The sequence below is a fragment of the Gossypium hirsutum genome, chromosome A06, assembly GCF_007990345.1.
Source record: "Gossypium hirsutum isolate 1008001.06 chromosome A06, Gossypium_hirsutum_v2.1, whole genome shotgun sequence".
Taxonomy (NCBI): Eukaryota; Viridiplantae; Streptophyta; class Magnoliopsida; order Malvales; family Malvaceae; genus Gossypium; species Gossypium hirsutum.
Window position 1 is genome coordinate 1,833,225 of NC_053429.1, and position 22,029 is coordinate 1,855,253.

The following is a 22,029-nucleotide window of genomic DNA, read 5'->3' on the forward strand; positions in this document are numbered from 1 at the left end:
GGAGAGGTAGGTCATTTTACCCGAAGTGGACGGTGCTATTCTAAAGAAATTGAACCGGTAAAGAAAAGTAGTGACTCGAAGCAAAAAGGGAAAGCAGTGATGCACGAAGTCGAAGTCGAGTAAGAAATTCCACCCGTGCAAGAAACTAAAAAGCCTGTGAACGAGGAAGAAGCTCAGGAATTCTTGAAATTTATCAAGCACAGTGAATATAGTGTGGTGGAACAATTAAGCAAGCAGCCAGCAAGAATCTCAGTTTTATCTCTACTCTTAAATTCAGAGCCACATCGGAACGCTTTGCTGAAAGTGTTAAATCAAGCTTACGTAGCTAACAACATATCCGTTGAGAAGCTTGATAGGTGGGTAAACAATCTGAATGCGGACAATTTCATCTCTTTTAGTGATGATGAAATACCACCAAATGGTAGAGGTTCGGTGAAAGCGCTGCATATCACGACTCACTGCAAGGGCTACATAATACCGAACGTGCTCATCGATAATGGGTCAGCGTTAAATGTTATGCCATTGGCCACGCTTTCCAGAATACCGATGGATTTGTCCTACTTAAGGCCCTGTCATTCCACGGTAAGGGCATTCGACAGGACGAGGCGCGAAGTCATGGGAAAGATCGAAATTCCTTTAGAAGTGGGCCCTTACATTTATGATGTCGAGTTCCAAGTCATGGACATTACACCCTCTTATAATTGCCTTTTGGGAAGACCCTGGATCCATTCTGCTGGAGCAGTCCCATCATCCCTCCATCAAAAGGTGAAATTTATCATGGACGGTTGTTTGGTCACTGTCGAGGGAGAAGAAGACATTGTCGCATCTGTCTCTGCCGATGCACCGTACTTGGAAGTGAACAAAGACGCATTGGAATGTTCCTTCCGATCCCTTGATTTCGTCAATGCCACTTTTGTTGTTGAGGGAAACAGAATTCCGGTGCCAAAACTGTCGAGAAATACTAGAATGGGTGTCAAATTGACCGTAGGAAAGGGAGCTCGAGCGAGAAGAGGTTTAGGGAGATATCTGCAAGGAATAGTCAGGGCTTTAAAGCCAGTGTACCACAAAGCCCGATACGGTTTGGGGTTCTAGCCAGACATGCGTCAAAGAAGAAGACAGTGGAAGAAAGATCAAGAAAGAAGGATCGCAAGAACTTTGGGCCGAGAACCAGAATGGGAGCCCATAGAATACCCTCCTTTGTCAAAAACATTTACATCTGCGGGAATGATATACCCCGGACAGGATAATATACAAAGCACGCTGTTATTAATTGAAAGGGGTCTTCACAATATCAGTATAAATGTCATTGACAAAGGAAGTGAGGCTATTAAAGATGTTTCAACGATACGCCATTATCCTCCGGGTTTTATGTTGAACAATTGGACTGCCGAGGACCTTCTTGTAGTTTATAAGTCTTCAGAGTAATGCTCAAACATTAACATTCTATTGTGTCCTTAGATATAATAGAATTCTTTTGTAAGAGCTTGCATTCACTCTTTATCATTTAAATGAATATCAATGAAGATGCATTTTATCACGATCTTTTGCATTATCACTAATTTCATAATCATCTCCTCATTTCATAGCCTATCTATACATTTGCCTCATACCATGCCATAACATTTCGTTTGTTGGTTCCAATACTTGGATGCCCCTCTATAGTTTCCTTTTCCATTCAACTTTCAGGTACTCAGATGTCAACAGCATGAACAAACCCATTACGAGTCCTGAAATCGATTTTGAGAAGGCTGTTTGTTTAGGAGAATTCGAAGCCGAAGAAAATGCTGAAGATTATGTCTCGTCTCCTGAATTGTTAAGAATGGTGGAACAAGAGGATAAACAGATTTTGCCTCATAAAGAATCTGTGGAAACAATAAATTTGGGCACTGAAGAGAGGAAACAAGAAGTGAAGATTGAGATTTTTATTTCAGAGAGTACCAGGCATATTTTGATCACTTTACTCCGCGAATACAAAGATGTTTTCGCATGGTCATACCAGGACATGCCAGGGCTAGATGAAGATTTAGTGGTCCATAAACTCCCATTAAAGCCAGAATGCAAGCCCATCCAGCAAAAATTAAGACGGATGAGACCCGAAATGCTGTTGAAAATAAAAGAGGAAGTCAAGAAGCAATTTGACGCTGGCTTCCTACAAGCCTCCAAATATCCAGAATGGGTGGCTAACATAGTCCCGGTACCAAAGAAAGATGGCAAAGTACGAATGTGCGTGGATTACCATGACCTGAATCGAGCAAGCCCAAAAGATAATTTTCCCTTGCCACATATTGACACATTGGTGGACAACACAGCAAAACATTCATTGTTTTCTTTCATGGATGGATTCTCGGAGTATAATCAGATCAAGATGGCCCCTGAGGATATGGAAAAAACTACCTTCATAACAATGTGGGAAACGTTCTGCTACAAGGTGATGTCATTCGGGTTAAAGAATGCTGGGGCAACATATCAGAGGGCTATGGTAACGTTATTCCATGACATGATGCATAAAGAAATAGAGGTCTACGTCGACGACATGATTGCTAAATCCCGAGGGGAAGAAGAGCATGTAGTGAACTTTAAGAAGTTGTTTGAAAGGCTGAGAAAGTTTCAACTAAAGCTTAATCCAGCCAAATGTACATTTGGGGCTACCTCGGGAAAGTTGCTAGGCTTCATTATCAGTGAAAGAGGTATCGAAGTTGATCCAGATAAAATAAAAGTCATCCAAGAATTACCACCTCCGCGCACGCAAAAGGAAGTTAGAGGATTTTAGGGAGATTAAACTATATCGCCCGATTTATCGCTCAACTTACCAACCAATGCGACCCAATCTTTCGGCTTCTTCGAAAACATAACCCGGGAGAATGGAACGAGGAATGCCAGGTGGCCTTTGACAAGATAAAACAGTATTTGTCTAATCCTCCAGTGCTAGTACCGCCAATGCCGGGAAGACCATTGATATTGTATTTGAGTGTGTTCGATAATTCAATGGGTTGCGTACTGGGGCAACACGACGAGTCAGGAATTAAAGAAAAGGCGATCTACTACCTCAGCAAAAAGTTTACTGAATATGAGGCAAAGTATTCGTCCATAGAAAAATACTGCTGCGCTCTGGTTTGGGTAGCTCGGAGACTCAGACAATATATGTTGTATCACACGACATGGCTAATTTCAAAGCTGGACCCAATAAGATACATGATGGAATCGCCGGCACTATCAGGAAGAATGGCACGATGGCAGATCCTCCTTTCGGAATATGACATTGCCTATGTAAGTCAGAAGTCAATAAAAGGGAGCGGAATAGCTGACTTCTTAGCAACTCGAACGACAGAGGAATATGAGCCTTTAAGATTCGATTTCCCAAACGAAGACTTAATGTGCATCACAGAAATAGAATCCGAGTCATCAAAAGAGAAGTCATGGAAGATGTGCTTTGATGGTGCGTCAAATGCTTTAGGGCATGGAATTGGAGCAATCCTGGTATCACCAGTCGGGAATCATTATCCGTTCACTGCAAGACTGAACTTCTTCTGTACCAATAATATCGTAGAATATGAGGCCTGTATCATGGGGCTTCGTGCAGCTATCGAACAAAACATCGAGATCTTGGAGGTGTACGGGGACTCAGCCCTAGTGATTTACCAAATCCGTGGAGAGTGGGAAGTGAGGGACTCAAAATTGATTAAGTACAGCGATTTAGTGGCTGGATTGATCAAGGAATTCAAAGAAATAACTTTTCATTACTTCCCACGAGACGAGAACCAACTGGCTGATGCCCTGGCCACTTTGGCTTCAATGTTCAAAGCAAGTAGAGAAGCAGAAATAATGCCCCTCAAAATGAGCATATACGAGGTCCCTGCACACTATTGTAGCATTGAGAAAGAAGTAGACGGACGGCCTTGGTTCCATGATATCTTAGAATATATCAAGAATCAAAGGTATCCCGAACAAGCGAATGAGAACGATAAAAGAACAATTAGAAGAATGGCAGCGGGATTTGTTCTTGATGGGGATATCCTGTATAAAAGAGGAAAGGATCAGATGCTTTTGAGATGTGTGGATGATGTTGAAGCCAGAAAAATACTTGAAGAGGTCCATGAGGGAATTTGCGGAACGCATGCCAATGGTTTCAATATGGCCAGAAAGATCATGAGACTCGGTTATTATTGGCTGACAATGGAAAATGACTGCATCAATTTTGCCAGAAAATGCCACAAATGTCAAATCTACGGCGATAAAATTCATGTAGCCTCTTCACCCCTTCATGTCATGACTTCTCTGTGGCCTTTTTCTATGTGGGGCATGGATGTCATAGGGCCAATTTCTCCAAAAGCTTCAAATGGACATCGATTTATTTTTGTGGTTATCGATTACTTCACAAAATGGATTGAAGCCGCTTCGTTTGCCAATGTGACGAAGACTGCAGTGTGCAAGTTTTTTAAAAAGGAAATCATTTACCGATATGGTTTGCCTGAAAGAATCATTTCAGATAATGCCATGAATCTGAACAATAAGATGATGGAAGAAGTGTGCGAGCAATTCCAAATAAAGCATCATAACTCCTCGCCCTATCGCCCAAAGATGAACGGGGCTGTGGAAGCAGCCAACAAAAATATTAAGAAGATCATTGGGAAAATGACTGAGACATATAAAGATTGGCACGAGAAACTACCATTTGCTTTGTATGCATGTCGCACATTTGTGCGAACATCTACAGGAGCAACTCCTTTCTCTCTGGTTTATGGAATGGAAGCTGTGCTACCTATTGAGGTTGAGATCCCCTATCTGCGAGTCTTAATGGAATCAAAGTTAGAAGAAGCAGAATGGGTACAAGCTCGATATGATCAGCTGAACCTCATTGAAGAAAAGCGTCTCAGGGCAATTTGTCATGGACAAATGTACCAGAAAAGAATAATCACAGCCCATGACAAGAAGGTACGGCCAAGAGAATTCCATGAAGGAGAACTCGTGCTGAGGAAAATTCTCTCAATACAAAAAGACCTACGAGGAAAATGGGCACCAAATTAGAAAGGACCATATGTCGTAAAGAAGGCATTCTCAGGAGGAGCTTTGATCCTTACCGAGATGAATGGGAAAGAAGTGTTGAATCTAGTGAACTCAGATGCTGTGAAGAAATATTATGCTTAAGATGAAAACCCGAAAATGGCATCTTAAAAAAAAAGGGATCAAGGCGAAAACCCGAAAAGGGCGTCTTGATTAGTACAAAAAGATTAGGATGAAAACCCGAGAGGGCATCCTAATGAAACAAACCTGGCGGTCGAACGATAGGTCAAGCAATGAGGCTACAGTATTTGAAGCATTTCTGAAAGCTCGAAATCTTCTACGCAAGAAGCCGCGCTCGAAAAGATTTTTGATTGAGGAACGATGGAGAGTTCATGTGTTGAATATCTAGAGCATTTGTATCCGTTGAATACGATCCTTTCTTTCTTTTTGACATTTTTTACTCTCATTGGTTAACTTGCTTTGTTTGCCACATTTGAAATAGATGAATATGAAATATCATTTTTTTCCTACCTGACCTTTTTCATGCATCTCATTATGTGTTTATTTACATGATAAATGGTGAAATGACATACTCTAAACAAAAGAAATGTTAAGCATTACCTGGATGAAAATTTGATAAGCACAAGAGTCTCAAAGTAAGAACAAAGTTCAATCGGGGGCAGAAGAATGATATCTGAGAAACGTCGATTACTCGTGAAGCTTGAAGACAGGTATAAGGCCTGAAGAGAAAGTGGAGAATCAAAGCAATGAACACAGATCCTCAACAATCGTGGCTAAATGGACATACGACAAACATGCTTAAGGAGCACTACATAATCATGTAGGCATAAAAGCATTTAAGACAAACATGTGCATATCATGATAACATCATACATGGCATATACAGGTACTCCAACAGAGCAAGAAATCTTGAATGAGAGTCACACTGAATCAAAGGAAAAGACACCCGAATTCTACCAAAGGACAGGTTTTGGTATTTTGATGTTTTTAATTCATGCTTTTCAAGGAAACTCAACTCATATTGCGAGAGACGAGTTGAGCCTCAGGTCACGCTGAGGTATTTTCAATTTCTGTTTTCAATTTACGTTGTTCAAGAATCAACTCATATTGCGAGAGATGGGTTGAACCTTTTAATTTCTACTTTTTCAAAATCAGCTCATATTGCGAGAGGTGAGTTGAGCCTCAGGTCACGCTAAGGTATTTTCAATTTCTATTTTCAATTTACGTTGTTCAAGAATCAACTCATATTGCGAGAAGTGGGTTGAACCTTTTAATTTCTACTTTTTTAAAATCAGCTCATATTGCGAGAGGTGAGTTGAGCCTCAGGTCACGCTGAGGTATTTTCAATTTCTGTTTTCAATTTATGTTGTTCAAGAATCAACTCATATTGTGAGAGGTGGGTTGAACCTTTTAATTTCTACTTTTTCAAAATCAGCTCATATTGCGAGAGGTGAGTTGAGCCTCGGTTCACATGCTGAGGTATTTTCAATTTCTGTCTTTCAAAAAAAAAATTCAACTCATATTGCGAGAAATGAGTTGAGCCTCAAGACACGTTGAGGTAATTTCAATTTCTGTTTTCAAAATTCAACTCATATTGCGAGAAATGAGTTGAGCCTCAAGACACGTTGAGGTAATTTCAATTTCTGTTCAAAATGAGTTGAGCCTCAAGACACGCTGAGTCTTTTAATTTCTGTTTTTCAAAAATCAACTCATATTGCGAGAGGTGAGTTGAACCTTCAGTCACATATCGAGGTATTTTCAAAATCTGCTTTTCAAGTTAGTTTCAAAAAATCAACTCATATTGCGAGAGGTGAGTTGAGCCTTGGCTCACGTGCTGAGCTGTTTTCAATTTCTGTTTTTAATGTCTGTTTTTAGAGAGTCAATTCATATTGCGAAAAATGAGTTGAGCTCAGGATCACATGCCGAGTAGAGAATAAAGATTGAAGCTGATTGAAGACGTCAGATTCTGTCTCCTTAAAGTTGCAGTGGAGTTGATCGAGGGTATCAGATCTTGCCTTTCTGGAGTCGCAGAAGAAAATACCACAAACCTTATCTCACTGAAGCAATAGAAGAGTAGATTGAAGTTGTAGATCTCACCTTTTTGAAGTTATAGCGAAGTAGATCGAAGCCATACATTTCATATCCTTGAAGTTACATCGGAATAAATTGAAGCTACAAGGCGTATATCACAAGATGCAGTGGAGTGAACTAAAGCTACAAGATGCGGTGGACTGAAAAGGGACTAACTAAACAAGAAGAGTTCCAAAGCAAGTCAAGACCTAGCAAGACCGGGCAAATTTGGTCTTCCTTGAAAGTCTTTGCTCTATTATCGTTGCACGACAATGAGCAAAGAGGGGCAGCTGTAGAAGCCCAAATTGCCCGGGCCCGATTATATCAAAACCCAACCAAACCTCTAAACCCACTAAAACCCTTAACCCATGACCCATTTACATCTACCCAAACCCATTACAAAACCCAAATATTAAACCCAATTCAAAAGCCCATTAAGCCCCCCCAAAAAAAACCTAACCAAAAAAAAAACCTAACCCCCAAAAAAAAACCAAGAAACCCTAGCCACCTAGCCACTTTCCCACTTGCCCCATTTTTCCTCTCATTTTTTATATCAATTGTCTACCACCACCACCTACAAAATAGAAAAAGAAATAATAGAAAATCATGTAAAAGATGGCTATAAAAAGCCATTCAAAATCATGTAAGGGGGGATTTTACAAAGATTGAAAAAAAAACACAAAAATCCCTTCAAATTTTGAACACAAAAGAAACATCAATAAAAAGGTTGCATCTTTTTCTTTTTTCCTCTTCTTTCGAATCTTTTTTTTCTCTTTTTTTTGTGTTGTTTTTTTCTTTCTTTATATATACATATATTGTTAAAAAAAATTTACCTTTTCCGCGGCGACCGACGATCGACCGATGACCGGCCCCCCTTGGCCGGATTTCCTTTCCCCCTCCCTTCTCTCTTCTTTCCCCCTTCTTTTTTTAGGTATTTTATATATATTATGTATATATTTTTTAATGCCATTAGTTATATATTTCTTATGTATATATTCTTAAATACTATTATATACATATATATATATTTTAAATACCATATTGTGTATATATTATTATTACAAATTATTACTATTGCTAGTATTATTATAACTATTATTATATTAGTATATATTTTATGTACATATGTATATATATATATATTTTTGCACATATCATTATTTTATATTATTGTTGTAAATTTTTTATGTATATATTTTTTATGTACGTTTCCTAATATTTTCTTTTATTGTAGATATTATTATTATTATTACATACTTTTATTATATGCATATATATATGTATTTTTATGTACATATTATTATTTTATATTATTATTACCAAATATATCATTTTTCCTATTTTATTATTAGTACATGATTTGTTTTTATTTTGTAAATATCATTATTATTGTTATTCTAATATTCTAGTATTCCATGTTAATATTTTTCATTAATGATATCATTTTTTTGCGTCCTTTATCTATTTTTAATTTCTCACTTTAGGAATATTTTTTCTCATGTTTTAATTAATTTCAAAAATAAGGCAATGTACCGATTTAATATTAAGCCATCGATTTCATCGCTATGTTGGGTGAAATTCGTCGGCTTGTGTTAAAAAACGGGACACCCTTTCTAAAAAAAATCGAAAACTAAAAATTCTCATTTTTCAATCGGATCACGATTAAATATTATATTGAACTCGTATTTTTGAAAATCAAGTCAACACATGTTTATGAGATACCAATTTTGGGCGTCGCGAGGGTGCTAATACCTTCCTCACGCATAACTGACTCCCGAACCCCAATTTTTCTCTGGACTTTCATGTAGACCTAAATTTGGCCTTCTTTTTGTTTTAAAATAATTTTATTAGGTGTCCGATCACACCTATAAAAAAGGGTCGGTGGCGACTCCCTTTGTTAATAAAATCGAAAGTTGGTTTTCAAATGTTTAATAAATCGCCACAATTAGCGACCAAGCGAAACTAAATTTTTTTTACGTCGTTACACCCACTATATACCATTATGAAAGTTACAACTATTAAGCATTTGTCTAATAACCTTATCATATGTGTATTTCCATCATAGGATATCCTTGATCCCTTTGGGTTAATTCATTCACCAAATTTGATCCATTTTTATCTCATGGTTAGCATTGTATCTCCAGTGACGAAAATAATCATTACTCATACTAGTAATGGTTAATCATTTGTGACAAACAAATGACTTGAAGCCACGTTCCAATTTCATAATACATAGAATGTTAATGAGAGGATATCATTTACTTTTTTAATCAAGTTATGATTTTTCTATTGTGATTGAAGTCATGTCACTTGGAAGTCATGTACCCAACATACCAACCTTCAACCCACTATCATAAGAGCACAAGTTTCAAGTATATTAAAGTGCATGAGTTATATACACACATGGTCATTCACTTACTCAGAGTTTAGGTAAGTCACATTATAAACGACACAAATGAATAAAATCATAAATGGGCTCACGATAAATTAGTAAGAGCACGGATTTCTAATAAGTTAGGTACCTATGGCTTCTCCTTTATACCACTAGCATGCATTTCGCACACCCTCAACACATATTTCCTAATTTGACAGTATCTCCGACTAAATGCAAGCACGGGCATGCTCCACATCTCATCATAATGTTTATAACATGCGCTGTATAGGCAACGACTAACACACATTTCCTTAAGTCATGCCACTATTAAGTCAGTAGGCACAAATTCGAAATCCAATTTACTTTTTTCAAAACTTTGCCATCTTGCATTGTGCCACACGAGTCAAATATCTCGCCAAAGCCCTTGGTCTTAGGGGAGGTCACTTTACAATCCCCCCTCGACCAAAGGGAGAATTGTTACACATACCTTGCCAAAAGCCTCCTCAACCAATACCTACACCTTTATGTACGGACTAAATCATACTATGCAGCTATGTGACTTAAAATCATATTGCCAACCTAACAAGAAGGCCTGCACTACACTATATGAGTAATATAGGGCATGTGGCTTATAAATATTCCCCTTAAATACCTTTATGTAGTTAATGGAGCCAAACATAACTTTCCAACTTCCAACTCCCTCCGGTCTCTCAACTCAACTCATCCTTTTTTCCTCTTTCTCTTCTCCACAAAACCTATTGTTACTCTCGATCCACCGAATGAACTGTCCTTCCAACCTCCTTCATTTTCCTACAACCAATCAAATTTGTAGCAAACATTTGCTTCTTTTGAATAATTGAAATTCTTATAAAAAAAATTACTACTTAAAAACACAGTTGAGTTGTCATTTGCGTGCGAGCTAACAAATTAAAACTTTTGGTAAAGCTACCAAGATACGTATCTTGTTCTAAATTATTGCAAATTGATCATACGCTATAGCTTCCCTTTATTCTTTTCTCTATATTTTAGTCATTTATTCTTCATTCTCTCTTGTGAATTTAGGCATGAATCAAATGATTCCCATATTTTCAGTATATTTTTATTAATTTCTTAAGCATTATAACTTTTAATTCACTCAATCGGGTATGGAAAACTTGAGTGCCACTTATTGTCGTGCAAATATATTTATTAATATCTTTATACATCCCTTATGATAGTCAAGAATCAAGATGCATTTGGCATCTCAAATATCACTTCAAATATTTCAATCTTTTATCTTTTTGGAAAGTATCCGCAATAACAAGATTATTCAATTGCAAAAAAAAAAAATTTACTTTTTGACAGCTCCTCCTCAACCCATAAATAGAAAAATAATTCGTTTCAACGCACTCAAACTCACATCCTCCTGCATTGATAATAATATCCATACCAATCGAGCTAAGACTCAATCGACTTTTGAGATCCAGCTTTGATTGAACTTGCATTAGCTCATCCTAAAAACTTTATCAAAATACTCCTCTTTTAATTTTATAACTAATTTTATATATTTTAATTAAATTTTAAATTTTTCTAAGATTTTATAATTTGTGTTCTTTTTAGGTTTTTTTTTTAAATTAATGTAGTATAAAAACATATTTAATATATTGAGGTAGGTCAGATAGGAGTTTAGGGTTTTTTTTAGAGTTATATTTGAATCAAAAAATTGGGTTTGAAATGAGTTCGAGACGAAAAATATAAAAATAGGGTTGAAGTTGGGGTGAGGAATAAATCGTCAGTTGCCACCTCAATCTAAACCTTAAAAGAAAATGCATGTACTACTTTAAATTTTAGTCATAATTAATCAATACAAAACACAATAAATGAAAAATAAAAAGAACTGAATGAAATTTGAGAAGAACCGAACGAACGAACGAACTCTATGATGCATATTAAAGACTCGCGAATTATAATTTAATGGTGAAACTCTTATCTTGAATACTCAAGCATAAGAGATTACTATAACTAATGAGAGAAGTGCTCTTTTAAAAACTAAAAATTGGGGTTAAGCATAAGAGATTACTATAACTAATAAGAGAAGTAATTAAAAAAATCAGTCTAATTAGGCTAATTAATTAATCTAACTTTAGCGGGAAGATAGTGATAATCTTTCAGGTAGGCTCCAAAAGGTAAGGGAAAGAATATTTTATGCAAAGATAATTAGAATAAAAACTTAAATAGTATAAAAGTGGGCTTCTAAAGACAAAAGTGTTTATAGCATTGCTTCTGCCCTTTAAAAACATGGAAGGTGAAGAATCATAATCTATACCATATATTTTTCTTTATCTATATCTGTTATTAAGAGTGATTGAATTAGTGTAACTCATTAATGGGATTATAATTTAATTATAAAATTATTAAAAGCGATAAAGTAACAAATATTATATTAAATGTGTTGATTTATATTTTGATAAATCTAGAATATATATTGAGAATAGAAGTGTTCATGGGTCGGTTAGATCAAGTTTGGGTTTGGGTTCGGGTTCGGGTTCAGGTTAGGCTTATATATGATATTATCACACTTTATGCTTACCTAAACCCTGCTTGAAATATAAGCCTAGAATTTTTCTCAAACCCACTCATATTTGTAAATAATTAACCCAAGTCAATTTTAGGTCTACCCATATTATTTTTAAATTTTTTTTTGAAAAAATTGTATTAATTTTAATTTAATAGTTAAAAATTTTATATATTTTTCATTTATTAAAGTTTATTTATAGAGAACTTGGCATTTTTTATTGTTTACATATAGAATTATGGGATAAATCTCAAAACTATACATGAACTTTGGTTTAATGTGCAATTTTATATATAAACTCTGATTTTGTACAATTTTATACAAAAAATTTTGATTTGATTCAATGCTCACAAATTATTAACACAATTTGATATATCGTGATTTGATGTTTATATATTACATATACAAATAATTATATTTATCCAATATAAAAATAAACGGATGTACTCAGTTCTTCAAATGTATATTGTTGGGAAGAAAACGAACAACCGAAATAAAGCGAAAGCACAACCGGTGTTCTTTCTCTCCCTATAACTCCTGTCAAAAATTATGGCAAGCACAATAGCACAAAATATGTTCTCTAGGAACCTTAATCAACCACAAATCAACTAATGCAACCACAACAAAAATAAATAGAAACACTGATATTTTTACGTGGAAAACCCCTCTAAATCAAGGGTAAAAACCACGGGACTTTAGAGTCCGATAAAGAGCTCCACTATCATCAAATGTTCGACTACAAGATTACAATATCAAGCCTACAACAAGCATTCAACTCCGACAAGGCTAACAATATGTAATCTTTAGCAAAAGAGAGAATGAGAGAACATCACCAAAAACGTAGCTGCTGAAAAATGGGTATTTCCGACACTACAAGACTCGGATGAAAAATCAGACCGTACAAAGTCAAGAACACCTTATCGCCTAGCTGCTGTCCAAAAATCAGCTCAATCGAACCACGGATTGACCTTCGATCGAAGAGTTGATCACTGCTGCACCAAGCTTGAAAACTGATTTTTCTATTCTCTCTTTTTCTCCAACGAGCTTCAATCTCACTCTCTGTTTTTCTCTTCTTTTTAAACTGAAAATTTGACACACTCAATAATAATAGAAAGGCTCTCACACTTTCTGCCCACACCACCCGTAAAAGCCAAAATGAATGGCTCTCCTTTTTTTTTTGACAAATCCAAGAAGACAAAGACACTAAATATGTGGCAGAAAATATGGGTTTCCCACATAGTGGGACCCACACCTAACAAATCTCCCCCTCCAACTATGTGGGGAATGCCTCAATGCCGGAGGTCAAACAACATGCTTCAAACTTTCCTCTTGGTAAGGCCTTCGTCAACATATCAGCACCATTATCATTAGTGTATATCTTCTCAAGCTCTAACAGCTTAGCTTCAAGAACATCTCGTATCCAATGGTACCTCACATCAATATGCTTAGATCTAGCATGAAAAGTTGAGTTCTTACCAAGATGAATAGCACTCTGGCTATCACAGTACAGGACATACTTCTCCTGAGTAAAACCAAGCTCATGCACAAAATTCTTCATCCAAAGCATCTCCTTACACGCTTCGCTTGCTGCAATGAACTCTGATTCGGTGGTGGACAATGCAACACACTTTTGCAGTCTCGATTGCCATGCCACAGCTCCCCCTGCATAAGTGATTAAGTAACCTGAAGTAGATCTCCTCGAGTCAATGTCTTCGGCCATGTCTGAATCTGTATACCCAACAAGAACAGGTTTCTCATTGCCGAAACAAAGTTTCATGTTGGAAGTGCCACGAAGATATCTCATAATCCACTTCACTGCATTCCAATGCTCTCTGCCTGGATTAGAAAGAAACAGACTAACTGTACCAACGGCATAAGCCAAGTCTGGTCTCGTACAAACCATTGCGTACATCAAACTACCCACGGCTGAAGAGTAAGGAATTTTCTGCATCTCTTCCTTCTCCTTTTCTGTGGAAGGACTATGTTTAACACTCAATCTAAAGTGCATAGCAAAGGGAGTATTCACCGCTTTAGCTTTGTCCATACTAAACCTTTGAAGTACTTTCTCAATGTACCTCTCTTGTGATAACCATAATTTCTTGGCCTTTCTATCACGTGTCAATCTTATGCCAAGAATTTGCTTTGCTGGCCCCAAATCCTTCATTGCAAAGGATTTCCTCAACTCTTGTTTCAACTTCTCAATTCTAGAAGCATTCTGACCAACAATAAGCATATCATCAACATAGAGCAAAAGAATAATAAAATCATCACCAGAGAATCTCTTAACAAACACACAATGATCAGAAGTAGTCTTCTTGTAGCCTTGCTCCCCCATAACAGACTCAAACTTCTTGTACCATTGCCTTGGAGCTTGCTTCAAACCATACAAGCTCTTCTTCAATCTGCACACATAGTCCTCTTTCCCTTGTGCAACAAAACCCTCTGGCTGCTCCATGTAAAGCTCTTCTTCCAAGTCACCATGAAGAAAAGCAGTTTTCACATCCATTTGTTCAACCTCTAGGTCATAACAAGCTGCCAAACTCAGTATAGTTCTGATAGAGGACATCTTCACAACCGGAGAAAATATTTCTTCAAAATCAACCCCTCTTTTTCTGAGTATAACCCTTGACGACCAATCTAGCTTTGTATCGTGGAGATGAAGACTTCTCTTCTTGTTTCAACCTGTAAACCCACCGATTATTCAAAGCTCTTTTACCCTTAGGCAGTTTCACCAATTCAAAAGTATGGTTCTCATGCAATGATTGAAGTTCGTCTTTCATCGCTTCAACCCACTGATCTTTGCATTCACTCTCCATAGCCTCTTCATAACATTCAGGTTCTCCCCCGTCAGTCAAAAGAACATATTCATCAGGAGAATACCTGACAGAAGATCGTCGATCTCTGGAAGACCTTCGAAGTGGAACTGCTGGTGGGGCTATAGGTGCTTGTTGTTGATCATTCACAACATCATCCATGAGAGTATCAAAGTCACCTATAGTCTGATGGTCACCACTAACATCACCATGCACATCATCCTGGATAGGATCTGGTGAAGAGTCTAGGGGAACCGGATTTACATCGATCAAGTCACCACTACCTTGTGAATCCACTTTCTCTGTCTTATCAATGTCATCAATGGTCTGATCCTCAATGAAGACAACATCTCTGCTTCTCACGAGTTTCTTCTAAACTGGATCATAGAGTCTATAACCAAACTCACCATCTAGACCATAACCAATAAAAATGCATTGTCGAGCCTTGGCATCCAACTTGGATCTTTCATCCTTTGGAACATGAACAAATGCTTTACAACCGAACACACGTAGGTGATCATATGACACGTCTTTACCAAACCAAACTTTATCTGGCACATCACCTTTCAAAGGAACACTAGGAGACATATTTATCACATGTGTCACTGTATTCAAAGCTTCAGCCCAAAACGATCTTGGCAACTTTGCATCTGACAACAAACATCTAACTCTCTCAATCAATGTTCAGTTCATTCTTTCAGCTAACCCATTTAACTGTGGAGTCTTTGGTGGTGTTCTCTGATGTCTGATTCCCTGTCGCAGACAATACTCATGAAACGACCCTGTGTACTCGCCACCATTATCAGTATGAATGCACTTCAACTTCTTCCCAGTTTCCCTTTCAACTAATGCTTGAAACTGTTTAAACACCTCAAAGACTTGATTTTTAGACTTCAAAGTGTAAACCCATAGCTTTCTTGAACAATCATCAATGAAAGTCACAAAGCAAAGTGCACCACCATGTAATCTTACTTTATCGGACCACAAACATCTGAATGGACCAACTCTAGCAACTCTGATTTCCTATGAGGAGGATGGCTTCTAAATGAAACTCTTCTCTGCTTTCCTGGTAGAAAATGAGCACAATTCTTCAGTGTAGCATTCTTTAAACCCGAAAGTTTATTCTTCTTCGTTAAACAGCTAAGCCCCTTCTCACTCATGTGACTGAGTCGTTTATGCCACAACTCAGTTGAGCTGTCATTCAGTGTCACATTCACCGTCTCTCGAGAAGTCAAAGCTTGCATCAAGTACAAATTTGAGCTCTTCTTTCCTCGAGCCACAACCAAGGAGCCTTTAGTCAGCTTCCACTGCCCTTCACTGAAGGTGTTACAGAATCCCTCATCATCAAGCTTTCCTGCAGAAATCAAATTCAAACGGACATCCGGTGCATGTCTGACATCCTTGAGAGTTAACTTTGTTCCATTGTTACTCACCAAGCTAACATCTACCATACCAATAACCGAAACCAAACCATCATTACCCATCTTCAATACCCCAAAATCACTAAGAGTATAAGATATGAAGAATTCCTTCCTCGACGTGACATGAAGTGATGCACCAGTATCAATCACCCAACTAGTCTCGTCGCATGCTAGGTTGACCAAATTCTCATCACAAATAACTAACAGATCTTCACGAATAACAGTAGCAACACGCTCGGATTTTTCATCGTCATTCCGATCGTGTTTATCACCACCACCTTTGTTCTCTTTCTTCCACTTGAAGCAATATTTCTTGATATGACCTTTCTTACCACAATGATGACACTCAAGATTCTTGTATCTCGATCTTGACTTGCTTCGACTTTTATCTCTACCCTTTCTATCTTTGTCTCTGTTTCTCCCCCTGTTCTCGATAACCAACACCTCGGACTGTGATATAGAACCCTAAGATCTTCTTCTAACCTCTTCATTCAACACACCACTCTTAGCCAAATCCAAAGTAATAATACCCTGTGGGGCAGAATTAATGAGTGAGACTCGAAAGGTCTCCCAAGAGTCTGGTAGAGTAGCAAGCAACCAAAGTCCTAAAATCTCGTCATCAAATTTGACACCCATACCAAGCAACTGATTCATCACACTCTGAAATTCACTAACATGGTCAGCTATAGACATTCCTTCTTTATATTTCAGCGCCATCATTTTCTTCAGCAAAAACAACTTGTTATTGCCTGGCCTCGAAGCATACAAGCTTTCAAGCTTCTCCCACAATGTTCGAGCATGTGTCTCCTGATCAATGTGGTTGTAAACATTTTCTTCAACAAATTGCCGAATAAAGCCACACACTTGTTGATGCTCAAATTCCCATTCTTCATCACTTTTCGAATCTGGTTTTTGAGTAGTAAAGACCGGAAGATGCAAAGCCTTCACAAACAACAAGTCCTTCATTTTATTCCGCCAAAGTTGATAATTTGTGCCATTCAACATAATCATCTTGCTCGTATTAATTTCTATAATTATCTGACACAATAACCAAGCTCTGATACCAGTTTGTTGGGAAGAAAACGAACAACCGAAACAAAGCGAAAGCACAACCGGTGTTCTTTCTCTCCCTATAACTCTTGTCAAAAATTATGGCAAGCACAATAGCACAAAATATGTTCTCTAGGAACCTTAATCAACCACAAATCAACTAATGCAACCACAACAAAAATAAATAGAAACACCGATATTTTTACGTGGAAAACCCCTCTAAATCAAGGGTAAAAACCACGGGACTTTAGAGTCCGATAAAAAGCTCCACTATCATCAAATGTTCGACTACAAGATTACAATATCGAGCCTACAACAAGCATTCAACTCCGACAAGGCTAACAATATGTAATCTTTAGCAAAAGAGAGAAAATTGAGAGAACATCACCAAAAACGTAGCTGCTGAAAAACAGGTATTTCCGATGCTACAAGACTCGGATGAAAAATCCGACCGTACAAAGTCAAGAACACCTTATCGCCTAGCTGTTGTCCAAAAATCAGCTCAATCGAACCACGGATTGACCTTCGATCGAAGAGTTGATCACTGCTGCACCAAGCTTGAAAACTGATTTTTCTATTCTCTCTTTTTCTCCAACGAGCTTCAATCTCACTCTCTGTTTTTCTCTTCTTTTTAAATTGAAAATTTGACACACTCAATAATAATAGAAAGGCTCTCACACTTTCTGCCCACACCACCCGTAAAAGCCAAAATGAATGGCTCTCCTTTTTTTTTTTTGACAAATCCAAGAAGACAAAGACACTAAATATGTGGCAGAAAATATGGGTTTCCCACATAGTGGGACCCACACCTAACACATATAATTGAAACAAAATCAAATTTTCATGTATACATTTGAACCACAATCAAATTTTCATTTGTATAATTGCACCAAATTAAGGTTATGTATCCAGTTGCACATTGAATCAAAGTTCATATATAATTTTGAGATTTGTCCTTAGAATTATAGATTACTATAGATTAAATTTTCATGTGTTATAAATTACAAAATATAATATATTACAAATATAGAAATCGAACCAGGTCAAGCCAAGCTTGGGACTTAAATGTTTGAGCCAAGCTCAACCTATATTTTAAATGGTCCTAATAATTTTTTGTCCAAGTTCTTTTTTAAGCTTAATATTTTTCCCAAACTCTCCCAAATTTTGTAACGGACAAGTTTGGGCGAGTAACCTAACCCATAAATAGGCTTAATTGGGAATCATAAGATTTAAACTTATAACATCATAATGTTCACTATCTCAGTTTTACCATTGCAACCAAAACCTCATTTGGTTTTTATATTAATTTTTATAAATTTGTTACATGATTTTTTTCACTGACATAGTGAATTTTTTTATTTCACATACAGCCTTAAAAAATTGACATTTAAAAAAATAATATATTTGGTAAAAGTATCATGAAGGCCCTTGTATTAGGAGTTAGATTGCATTTTGTCCCTTTTACTCAAAAAGTGAGCAAATTAATCTATGTACATTAAACCAAAGAGCAAACTTATCCTTTTGTTAAAAATCCCATCTATTTCTACTATTAAAAAATTGGTCCCTGTAGGTCAGAATGAGATACACATAGCATGCCACATTTTTTAACTATATAAATTGATGGAATTTTTAACAAAAATGACTAATTTGCTCTTTGGTCAAACGTACAAAGACTAATTGCCCTTTTTTTTAACAAAAGAAGCAAAATACAATCTGACTTCTAGCACAAGGCTTCCATAGTACTTGTATCAATATATTTATATTAGAATAAGGTTATTTGTACTTTGTACTAAATTGTGGGATCAGTGCTTTTAAAAAATGGTTAAATTCTACTATTAGTCCTTGTACTATATGTATGTTATGAATTTAGTTTCTCTATTTTAATTTAATCATTTTTTAAAATTTTTAAAATTTAAGTCCAATCAAATGGTAGTTGTTAAAATTTATTAAGTTAAGATTTTCTATTTTCAAATTTTAATATGGTAAACATATTACCACGCTTAATGTCCTCACAAAAAAATTAGTTAATAGATTTAAAGCTTGTCATTTGCATCTAAATTGATGGTTCGAAATTTAAAAAGTACAAGGACTAAGAATAATTCAAGTGGAAAACATGGAATAAATCTACAACTTTATACATAGTATAGGACTAATAGCAAAATTTAACCAAATAATTTAATTGCTTCCATTTGAGTCATGATAAAAATTTAAAATTTTAATAGAGACTAAAATTGACCAAATTTAAGTATTTAGATTAAATTCAGCACTTACACAAAATACAAAGACTAAAAATAGAATTTCACATTCTTATAATGTAATGCAAGTGAATTAAATTATTGGGTTTCAATGGGCTTTGAATAACATTTCAAACCCATTAATGACACCAAGTATTGAGTTGGGATGAAGCCCATAAACTAGCTACCAAACAATCTGTTAATAGCCAATTGGACCTTAGAAAATTAAAAGACATTTCTACTTGGATTTATTTTTTTTTTATGTTCTCATAAAATGGAATTTATAAAAGTCTATCTCTGATCAGGTTGACAATCAAAATATATCGAGACTTAAAATTAGAATAAATCTAACAGGACTCTCATATAGTGAGATTGAATCTAAATATCTCAAAAATTTTAAAATTTTAACCTTATCATTAAATCAAAAAGGTAATTATCTAGAACACAGTTTATAGAATTTTTACAAGTGACTCAATTATTTATATATTAATTTTTTTTATATCCTAAATGGCACATGTTTCACTCTTAATCCGTTTGTGAAATATAAAATATCCCACAATGATAATTGTCATAATGACTTATTTATTCCTCCAACTCTATAAAAAGAAGTCATTTTAATCCTCCATTTAATTTTTTATCATTTTTAGCCCTTAAACTTGTGCTTTTTGTCAAATCTCCCCCAAAATAAATGAAAAAATTAACGTTTTATAACTTTGCTGACATTCCATTCACATGGATAACACATCAACATTTAATTATTTTTTAAAATTTAAAAATTCAATAAAAACTATTTTTAAAAATTAGAAATCATTAAATTTATTTAAAATTTATTTGTTATTTTTTTCTTAATTTTAAAATTTTAATTAAATGCTGACGTGTCACTTACATGGCAATCCACTTGTATGCCACGTCAACAAATTAAGAAACATTAACTTTTCCATCCCTTTTAAAGTGATCTGATAAAAAATACAAATTCAATAAATAAAAAAGGATAAAAATTAAATAAAAGACTAAAATAACTTTTTGTAAAATTAAAGGACCAAAAAAAAATCATTATTTCGTGATAATTTTCTTAAAAGCAAATACCTCATTGACAAAAATTGTTGAAATGCATCAATGTGTGTCAACGGTTTTGGTTGCCATACAATAACTAGTAATTAGAGTTCACAATTGTATTTCTTCAACATTAAGGAAGAGTTTGAAGAAATGGCAACATTTATTTCCACACATTGTTTGCAAAAAAGTACTCTTTTAAGTAAGTACATAATCCAACTTTTAAGTCCTCATAAATTATGCAAACCGACATATAACACCCCATCCCCTCCCCAAAGTACATTTTTCATCTCTCTTTTAATATTTTTCAGATTAATATCTTATTCGATACTTCAGTTCGACATTTTTTTATATAATATTTGTATAGGTACATATATTTGGCAAAAACTGTACATTTTAGTATTTAAAAGTAACAGCTTTAATTTATTAGTGTTTAATTCGGATTCTAGGATTGATTTGATGAAAATTCATAATTTATTAATAATATTAGTAATTAATTTTCATCAAATCAACTCTAAAGTTCAAGAAAAAAAAACATAACCATCAAACTATATTTAACAAGTTAAACAAATTCACAATTAACACTAAATCGTGAAAATTCAAACCTAAAAAATTTAGCAATTATCTTTCATCCTTGAAACCTGAGTTAAACACTAAAAAAATAATATTTATTATATTTGGGTACAAAAATGTATAACTTTTATTAAATACATGTACCATGTTGAAAAAAAAAACACAAGTATGAAATTAAAAATATATATATCAAATTCAAGTCCGAACTGATATATATTTTTGGCCGACTCAATAATTTTTGTATTGATTATTTTTAAGAAATTAGTCCCTTTAATTTTAAAATTTTAAAATTCAGGTTCAACTGTCAACACTATCTGTTAAATTGAAGTCCACTGCAACGTTATTTTTGGTCACATGGTTACCAAATATTTTTTTATTTTAAATTATCACACCAACAAATTTAACAAAAAAATTAAAAATATTAACAATTAAACCTAAATTTTAAAATAAAAAATAGAAGGATTAAATTATTAAAAATAAAAATATAAAAATTTATAAAAAAAATACAAAAACTTATAATAATTTTTAACCTATTTTTGTTTTCTATACAAAGAATAAAGTAATGGTGGAATCTTTATTTCCCAAATAATTTGACTATGTACATTCATACACCAAACTCCAATATTGTAATTATCAACAACAACAAGCTGGCATATATGCCGTGGGACATAAATATTATATATTTTAAAAATTGAAAATTGTACTCTTTACAGGCAAAGCCTTAACAGTAAGGTAACTAGTACGATTCAAATCAAGTTACACTTAGGTAATGAATACTTTGATCATCAGACCAATACGGGATTCGAATTTTGTACTTTTTATTATATTTAAATAATCGCCTACATTAGTTGAACTCAATTTTTTC